At 28.0% G+C, this 10,252-nt stretch overlaps 1 protein-coding gene across 1 annotated transcript in view; it reads right to left on the bottom strand.

Annotated features, from left to right (window-relative positions):
* LOC107441256 (DGAT1/2-independent enzyme synthesizing storage lipids) overlaps positions 1-10,252 on the bottom strand; it is a 70,873-nt gene extending 60,621 nt beyond the window's left edge. The window contains exon 1 of the mRNA XM_043045793.3: positions 10,096-10,252. The gene's annotated coding sequence lies outside the window, so the exon portion shown is untranslated. The remainder of the gene's footprint in view (positions 1-10,095) is intronic.

Here is a 10,252-nt window from a genome sequence, read left to right on the forward strand (position 1 = left end):
CCATTAATGCGTAAAGGAGAGTATCGTATTCTAATACCCCAGGAGCACAAATTAGAGGGCGCAGGACACTGGAAACTATTCATGTGTTGAAGAGAGAAATGTAGCGTCAAAGTTGGGATTCGAACCCCCATCCTTTCGCTGTCGGTCACGAGATTGACAAATTTGCCCTCTCGGATATAATATTCACCATCTTCCATGAACTATGTGATTTTATTGGATGGGCCTAGTTGGTGCGATAAAATTCTGGTTGTTGTAAGCGTAAGCAATCAATAAACATTTTTTCTCAAACTTAACAGTTTGTATACCATCTTATTTATGATTATTTTACTATTTTGTTTGAATATGGTAAAATAACAATTAAATTGTCATTTAACCATTTTTTCTGAGAAATTTCTAACAGCGTGGCATTTCCTTTCAGTGTAATTTTTTTCCCTTTAATAAACACATTATCTTTCATTTTACCAATTCAGATAAAGGTTTCTATTTTCTTTAAAAATTCATGTTTCATGAGTTCCACACGGGAAAAATACTGTCATTAAATATTTTCATAATTTAAATTGGCAAATTATTGGCCAGGACAGATAAAAAAAACTTCAAGAAAATTCATTTTAATCATTTTAAAAAATTAAAATTTTTCTCAAAAGTGACAAATATTACTAAAACATATGAAGATAAGTAGCTATTTCTAACTCTTTGAATTTTTGTTAGAATAAAATTTATTTTGTGAATTTGTGAAAATGGGGTCCTGTTTCGTGAAAAATTACAAAAGTCAATAGTTTATCTAGGCTTTTTGTGTAAGTTTGTGAATTTGGGAATATGTGAAAAACATACTCATTATTTTCTATATTATTTCTATTCTAATTGCTGTAGAAAAATTGTTTTTACTGCTTGGGTCCTGTTTCTATGAATAATAGAAAAAACATAAACATGCCTTTCTAGAAGTTGTAGTTTAAAAATAAGAATTGAAGACATTATTGATTCAATTTTTCAAAAGTAAAATTTTGTAAAATGTCCATTTATGAAATGAGAAACATTGAGAAAAATCCGTTTTAACGAGTAACTTGCAAAATTTCAAGATTAACAAAAAAATATTTTATGAAGGGTACTTTAACGGACCCTAGCATCTATAAGGTACTGAAAATTTGAGATAATAACAAGGTAGCTATATATTAAAAATATACTGATAAAAAATTTTAAATAGTAAATATTTTAGTTTACCTCGACTCAAACAAACCAAAATTCGTTAAATTTAAATAAAAGACATGTGATATCGTCTACGAGTAAATATTTTTTTATTTATAAAATTAAAAAAATTTAGTAAATAATAATATTTTTTTAATAATTTTGAAACATATTTTCTTATAATTATTATTTAAAAAGTTACATAAATTAAACTCTTAATTAACAAAAAACGATTTAAAATTTACTAATGCAAAAATCACTAAAACATTTATATCTGAAAACTGATTTATATTAAAAATATTACATTAATTGCTTTTTGTTCAATCTTTATTTATTTTATCTCAAGATATATACAAAATACAAATATCAATTTCAAAAGCTATAATTAGATACAAAGCTTATAATAAATATTAATTCTCAAATACTAGATGCTATCTAATAACAACGACTAAGTAATCGCCGAAGATAGGCAATTATTTAACTGTCAACGTATCAGCTACAAAATATGACTATTTGTTTCACTTTCCCTCTTTTGTTCTTTACTCATGAATTAATAAAGAAACAGAACGTAAGAAATTCATTCTATCTAAGCTCAAAATTAGTTGTCGGAAGTACCGCACTAGAAGTAGTGAAACTACTGTGTAGTTTGTAGTGCACTGTACAACTTTAAAAAAAAAAAAAAGTAGCATAGTGAGTAGTGCGATACAAAAAATCAGTAGTTTGTAGCTATTCTTAGCAACTACTTTTAACGTTAGTTTAGAAAAGAAAATCGGTTCTGACACAAATAATTTTTCGAATTCGATGGGGTCAAAACTTTGAGGGTTCGTCAATGGATATAATGAAAATGACCTTGTAGCACCAATGGAACTTTAATAGAAATTACGTATTTAAAATCACATATTATTAATATTTAAACTAGCCAGTACGAAAAATAGATAATTAATCACTTTGGTTACACTTTTCCGTGCGAATGCACATTTGTGAAACATTGATGTTACTTCAAAGGATGAGAACGTATTCAGGATGTACTTATAATTTCGTAAAGTAAATAAAAACAGCATTAAATCATTAAGGATAAATAGCATTAAAAAATTGCAAACATTTCATAATTTCGCATTTCTTAAATTAAATATTTGCTTTCGAAAAAGTCATAAAATGTTGAAGGTTAAATTAGCAAATTCGAAAAAAATGTTATTGAATAACAAAAGTGACTAATGTAAACATAAATAAATATTTCTTAATTATTTCCTTAATATTTAATCTTAATTATTTCCTTATATTTAATGTATGTCAATTTCTTATTCAAAACCATTTTGAACATGAGTGTAAATTAAATTCCAGCAAGACTCGTCTCCTTAAAGTAGTGAAGAAATTACTAATTAAAATTCCAACATAGTTTGTAGTCAATACATTTAAAAAAAAGTAGTTGTAGTTAACTACAATTGTAACAAATTAGTTGTAGTAAACTACAAATAATTATGTAGTTTTTCCTACCACTGCTCAAAACCAATGGAACAGCTGGACTTAGAGCACTATAATGATAAGTCACATTTAAAAATAATAATGAATATTTCAAAAAATCGTTAACAATGTAGTTTATCTCTATCCTTATATGTTCTCATTTAACTTACTTTACATAATCTTTTTTTTTCTTTGTAATAACTATTTATTCTTCTTAAACAAGATTAGCATTCATCTGCGAATAATGAGTTTAAATTAACCTTGAGAAAAATTAGGTCGTCACAAGAAACTGCAAGACAAAACAAGCTAATCACTGCCTAACTATTGAGAGGAAAATTTAAGATCAAATAGTATAGGTTTTGTTGGAGATTGTATTTTCCTGCCCCTTGAGGCCATTTTGATTTTTTTTCTCACAGAATTAACTTTAAATGGAAATAAATGCTTATCGAATTCAATTTCGCACAAATTTTCATAAAAACTAAAAAGAAAGAAAATAGCAGTTTTAAATATGAAGGACTTATTATAATTAAGAGACACACTTTTCCCAAACGTGTTCCTTAGTATTGTTTTCAGACAAGTACTTTACAAGTCATCATAATTTTCACTCATACACGAACAAACACACTGAATTATCCTTATGCCAACATAGAGACCGTAGTGTTTTTCACCCAAAAAATGCCCTTTAAAAATCTTTTTTTTTTTTTTAGAAACGTATCGTAATAATACCCCTAAATCTTCACAGGTAATAATTAAATGGTAATTGCTTTTTTTTAAGAAAAAAAATGTCTTTAAAGATATCTAAAAGAAATCTAAATAAAACTTATTCTTCACGCTGTGTTTGCAGTGTATTATGCTCATTTTATCACACACATCTGCTGTAATGCATTTAAACTATGAGACGAATTTCGATGTTCAATAAAATGAGACGAATAGAATAAAATAGACTTACTATGAGACGAATTTCTATGTTCAATAAAATGAGACGAATAGAATAAAATAGACTTACTATGAGACGAATTTCTATGTTCAATAAAATGAGACGAATAGAATAAAATAGACTTACTATGAGACGAATTTCGATGTTCAATAAAATAAATAAATAAAAAGTACGCCTAAGTATGAATTAATCTAACTCACATCCGACAACTTTAAATGAGATTTAAAATATAGGAAATATTAATTTAAAAAAAGCGTCAAAATGCAATTATTTATTCCTTAAACCTATGTGTTATGTTCAAACGTAAAACAACTCGCTTGCAAATAAAATTATAATTCCGGAAACTTTCTGGTGAGTTTTATTGTCATGTAAAATTCCCCAATCATTGGATAACTAGATTACATATTATGTCTACTTTACCGTAAGGCAGGTCAAAAGAGCACTTAGGGCAGTTTCGCGCGTGATGAACTAATTCATTAGGATGATTGATTAAAAGAGTTCATTTGAAGTCGTGGCATTCGTACATTAAATATTCAGTTAAATAAATAATATATAAGAGGAAATATGATTTTTAATGTGTCTTATAAGAACATTATTTTATCATTTCAGTAGTGGTCTTTTGGTGTGAATACGGGGTTGTTTACAAGATCAAATATCCCATGAAAGTGACTTATACAAAAATTAAAAACTTGTAGTCAATGAATATACCATAAATCATCAATATCATCACTGGCCCGACAGCCTTCTCTAGAATATTTCTCTACGCCGCTCTCCTAGTTGTCAGATCTTGCCAGTTCAGTACCTTGATTACTTTAAAATCTGCATTGTTGGCTCCCAACCATCTGAGTTTTGGACGCCCTCTAGCTTTTCTATATTGGTTTGTGTTTGAATATTTTATGTGTTGAGTTTCTGTAATTAAATAGCAAATTTGCATTCTGTAGAACTTTATGAATTTTATTACATAAATATCCTTATAAATTTTGTAAATTTGTGCATTTGTTCTTTTGAACAATTGCCCTCTTTAACTTCATCAAAAATAGTTCTTAATTTCTTTCTTTCACGCACCACAATGTTATTCTCTTCTTTCTCTGGAAGAGTCCATGTTTCCGACACATTAATTAGGATGGGACCTATTATAGTTTTGTGCATTAGTACCATGAGAAACAGAATTATAAATTCGCCTGTTTACTAAAAGTTCCATCCACAGATTACTCCGATTCCCTTACATTATTTTCTTTTTTAATATAGGCCAAGAGTCATTCATAATAATGTTATTCTCTTCTTTCTCTGGAAGAGTCCAAGTTTCCCACACACTAATTAGGATGGGACCTATTATAGTTTTGTGCATTAGTACCGTAAGAAACAGAATTATAAATTCGCCTGTTTACTAAAAATTCCATCCACAGATTACTCCGATTCCCTTACATTATTTTCTTTTTTAATATAGGCCAAGAGTCATTCATAATAATGTTATTTTCTTCTTTCTCTCGAAGAGTCCAAGTTTCCGACGCATTAATTAGGATGGGACCTATTATAGTTTTGTGCATTAGTACCATAAGAAACAGAATTATAAATTCGCCAGTTTACTAAAAATTCCATCCACAGATTACTCCGATTCCCTTACATTATTTTCTTTTTTAATATAGGCCAAGAGTCATTCATAATAATGTTATTCTCTTCTTTCTCTGGAAGAGTCCAAGTTTCCGACGCATTAATTAGGATGGGACCTATTATAGTTTTGTGCATTAGTACTATAAGAAACAGAATTATAAATTCGCCTGTTTACTAAAAATTCCATCCACAGATTACTCCGATTCCCTTACATTATTTTCTTTTTTAATATAGGCCAAGAGTCATTCATAATAATGTTATTCTCTTCTTCCTCTGGAAGAGTCCAAGTTTCCCACACACTAATTAGGATGGGACCTATTATAGTTTTGTGCATTAGTACCATAAGAAACAGAATTATAAATTCGCCTGTTTACTAAAAGTTCCAACCACAGATTACTCCGATTCCCTTACATTATTTTCCTTTTTTAATATATGTCAAGAGTCATTCATAATAATGGTCGCATCAAAAAATAAAATAGGCTTTAAAAAATAAATTAAGCACTCTTACAAATAATCACGCTTTGAATAATAAATAATTAATCAAGAACGCAAAAAAAAAAATTACCTCTAATAAAATGAATTAACAAAAGAAATAAAAATATTAAAAGTCAAAATTCTCAACCCCTTGAAGTGATATAAGTTTATAAATCAATAAAAGTAACATAATAGTGTGTTTTTCTTTTGTATGCGAAGTGTTTTTAATTTATGGAACTTAAATGAGCCATATATTTGTATTAAGAAAGGATGTATTATTTAATATTTTGTTTTTGTAAATTAATGATGTGGAATTATTTTTGTTTCTTCAGTAGCTTTATGTTAATTTTCGAAATTGCTTCAGAAAACTTTGCATTTTTTCTGTATATCCTTTTTCATACATGTTACCCGGCAAACATCAAATTGCCCACATTGTTAACACTATCTAGGGATTGCAAACAACGCCTGGCGTTTTTAGACAAAATATGTAATGTGAAAATTATTGTATGCTTTACCTAAGCGTTGTAAACAATGACAAATGCTCTTTAGATCAGATTAAGGCTCCTATACTATCAATTCAGGGGCTCTAGATCAGATGTGAAATACGTGAATCACGGGGGAAGAAATAGGCGAAAGAAAAATGTCATTTTCTCTTTCATTATTGACATTAAATCTTTTTTTTTTGTTCTTATTTTACCCTAACTGACTTATCTGATTATTTTTAATAATATCTAATAAAAGAAAACATCAATTTAATTAACACTGAACGAGTGTATACCTGGCAATGACCCTTAACTTTAAAAAATGTCAATCAAGAAAGTAATTTACTAAAAATTAAAAGTTTTCTTCTTGGAAAAAGAAAACAATACATAAAATTACTTGTTGCACTAAGAAGTTACTTTCCCCTAATACTAATAAATCATAATCATACTAATTAAAAGAATGAAACTATCATACTTAATACTTTACTAGTTTGTAAATTGGTGTATGCAACGCCTAGGCAATGTGTATGCTTTATTTCATACTTTTAAAGGTGGATTTCCAACTTTAACTGTAACATATACATAATATACAGTATGTTCGTAAATTACTGTCCTTAATATACACTTTTAGAATTATTGTTAAAAAAAAAGACTGAAATATACGCATAAGGGATTGCGCTCTAAGGAAAAAAGTGCAATCAAAATACCAAAATTTGGTAAAATTTATCCTGTTTCTGGCTCTATGGGAGCTCCAAAAGCTCGATAATTTGTGCCGAATTGCTTCGATAATGATTCTGGTAAAATTAAAAATAAAATATGTTTTTATAATATGTGATGAAATTTGGTAAATAAGGTAAAATTTGATAGTTTTATCATACCTTTGCGCAGAGCATAAAAGCCATTCATTTGGTTAAGTTTGATTTTCAGTTTTGTATATTTTACTGAATTTCTCGTAATAAAGAGCTATAGTTTTGAAAACCATAATTTCGGGTGAACCATATGAACGGTAAAACTGTCAAATCAATGGGTTAAATATGTATGTTTTGGTTTTATTAACCAGAATAGTGATTTTTCCTACAAGAAATGTCATTATCATACAGTATTTTTAGCAGAATTTTTTCTCCGTGCAAATAGGTATTGAATAAAAACTCTTATAAAATAACTAGTGAAGAAAGATAATCTAAAAACCTGTTTCCTTGCTAGAGGAAACAAAGATATGGTGATTATTAGAAATGAGTCAATCAACATCAGGCTACCTAACTGAAATCGATTACATTAAGATCGGTGTTCTAACTAGTGATTCAGCACATTACAATAGCAGCATTTTTGTTTTTTCCTCACTTAAATATAAATTTGGGATCCCTAATGTTACTTTCTTTTTATTTTACTTTCGTCATATATTCTAAAAATTTCTTGTAGTGGTAATTACAGTACAGTGTGTCAAAAAAAAAACATACTGAATAACTTTCGAACTAACGATCAGATCTTCACGTTCTAGGATTCAATCTTAATGGTTCGAAGGGGTGACCTCAAATATGCTAATTAGTTAGTGCACACGACATTTTAAGTTACGAAATTCGACACAAAAACTTATTTTTGTTTGAATAAACATACCTTTGTTTCAATGGATTCGGATTTCTGATCCCCAGAATATAGGGAGCAGACGCAATCTAGGAAATATGTTCCCCACAATTTGGTCAGTAGGGCGATCCAAAGTTTGGACCCTTTAATGTTAATTTTACTTGAGTATTTTTCCACATCCCGAGAAGTTAAGAGAATTTTTAAAAAATTGCCACAGTTATAAAGCTCGTTGATCCAAAGATAATTCAATGCAAATTATAAATTTTAGCTCAGAGTTAATTAATTATTAGTAATTTAATTATTTTATAAAATAATAGTTGAAAAAATTTTGAATTGTAAGGTATACACTTTTTTATATCATTTTGAAGTATGTAATTTTACAAGGCAAAATACACAATTTGAACGAAATCGTTTAAATAGCTCCGAAGAAATCGAAATTTAGAAAAGTTGTGTATTTGAAATTACATGTCTCAAGAACTATTCGACCGATTTAGCTCAAATTTTGAATTTTTCATGCATAATTACATTTCTTAAAATGATGTAAAAAATTTTATAGGTTACAATTCAAAATTTTTATAGCACTTTTTAAATGAAATAATAAAAAATAATACATTTTTACTAATGGTTATATTTTTCGTGGAATTATCTTTGTGTAAACCAATTTTATAATTGTGTACAAACAATTTTCAATTTGGATAAAAAGTTTTCAAGACAGGGTGAAATTCGCAGAAAGCAAAATTAACATTAAGGGATTCAAACTTTGGACCGTTCTCCTCACCAAACTATGGGGACCATATTTCCCAGTGTGCGGCTACCCACTATAGCTTTCGTGAGTCAGAAACCCAAATCCGTTAAAAAAAATGAAAGTTTCAAAAACTTTTTAAAAAAATTCCGGATCAAAATACGGTAGAAAGTACCAACACTCAGAGTACCGGTTCTTTTCACCGGAACATGTTACGTGATAAAAATTCTGATATATTATCGTATTATATATTATCGATATATTATCAATATATCTGATATATTATCGATAGTAATTATTATAGTCATAATCATCGCAAGATCACTAAATCACTCAAATTAAATATATATTGAAGAAAAATTTTCGGTATAACATAAAATATGGTTTCTACTGATGAAGCACCTAAATGGGTTTTACTCGCTGGGTTTTACTGATGAAGCACCTAAATGGGTTTTACTCCCTGGGTTTTACTGGGTGCTGGTACTTTATACCTTAATTTAATCCGGAATTTTTTACAGTGTAGGAATACAAATGGAGGAAATTGTTTGATTGGGTTTCTTATTTTTTCGTTTCTTTTTCGGTTTATTTAGTCAAGATTTTTTTTTCTTTAAAAACATACAGATGAATGTGATAAACTCCGGTGTCTGTGATAAACTCGGTGACAGGGGAATGTGATTAACTCGGGTGTCTATTTAATTGCGGAATCGAAAAACTTTACAAATGTATTTTACAAATTGAATCTAGTTGGAAAAAAAAACTCGACAAAAGATTGCATTTAATACGATACAAAATTATACTAATTATATGCTTTAGCATAATAAAATACGTACATGTCTTAAAAAACATTATATAAGTTCTACATGCAACACGAATCTGCGGTATTTTATGTTTTGAAGAATATAACAAAATACTAGGTATATAATGATGCAACATCATATTATACGAATATGTTCAAATTTTTATTATATAAGTTATGTAAGATGATATTTATTCTACTATGTTAAATCAGTTTCCAGTACTATATGTTTCTGAGAACATCTCAAAGTTCTACGTATAAGTGATGCAATATACGAATAAGTTCTAAATACTATCATTTAAGTTCTACGCTTAAGATGTTTTTTTAAACAATGTTATAGGAACAGTTCGAATGAAAAAAGATATGATAAATATATAAGCATAAAAGGAAATATTACTATTTACAATAACAAATTAACTTACAAAAAAATTAAGTTAAATTAATTTCAAACAAATATCTGAAAAATTGAAGAGCTTAAATTTTTTGACTACGCAAAGATTCGTTAAGATATTTTGAAACAAATTATATAAGAATAATAAAATATAAGAATAACGAAATAAATGAATAATAAAATATAAGAATAATAAAATGTAAGAATGTTAAAATATAAGAATAATAAAATATAATAATATTAAAAACATAAATAAATAAAATTTCTAACGTAAATTTTAAGAAAAAAACTATAATATAGCAATCATATATATATTTTATTAAACAAATATATTTATTGACTAACTATCTTCACCAACATTAATAAACCACACTATATTAAGAAATAGGACCAAAATCAAACAGCTCATGTAAAAAAAATAATTTGGAAATTAGGTACCTCTTGGTGAGTGAAAGAGTTAGTACTAACTGTGATGACCTGTAGAGAGAGGATCCAACGAGTTCAAGCACTTCTACGTTTAAAGATAATCAACACTGATGCCAAAAATTCCCCAGGTTGTGTCAAGATCGTCTGCTCTCGGTAAAATAACGAAAAT

This window comes from Parasteatoda tepidariorum, chromosome 1 (genome assembly GCF_982258835.1).
Source record: "Parasteatoda tepidariorum strain Cologne lab strain chromosome 1, Ptep-v5.0, whole genome shotgun sequence".
Taxonomy (NCBI): Eukaryota; Metazoa; Arthropoda; class Arachnida; order Araneae; family Theridiidae; genus Parasteatoda; species Parasteatoda tepidariorum.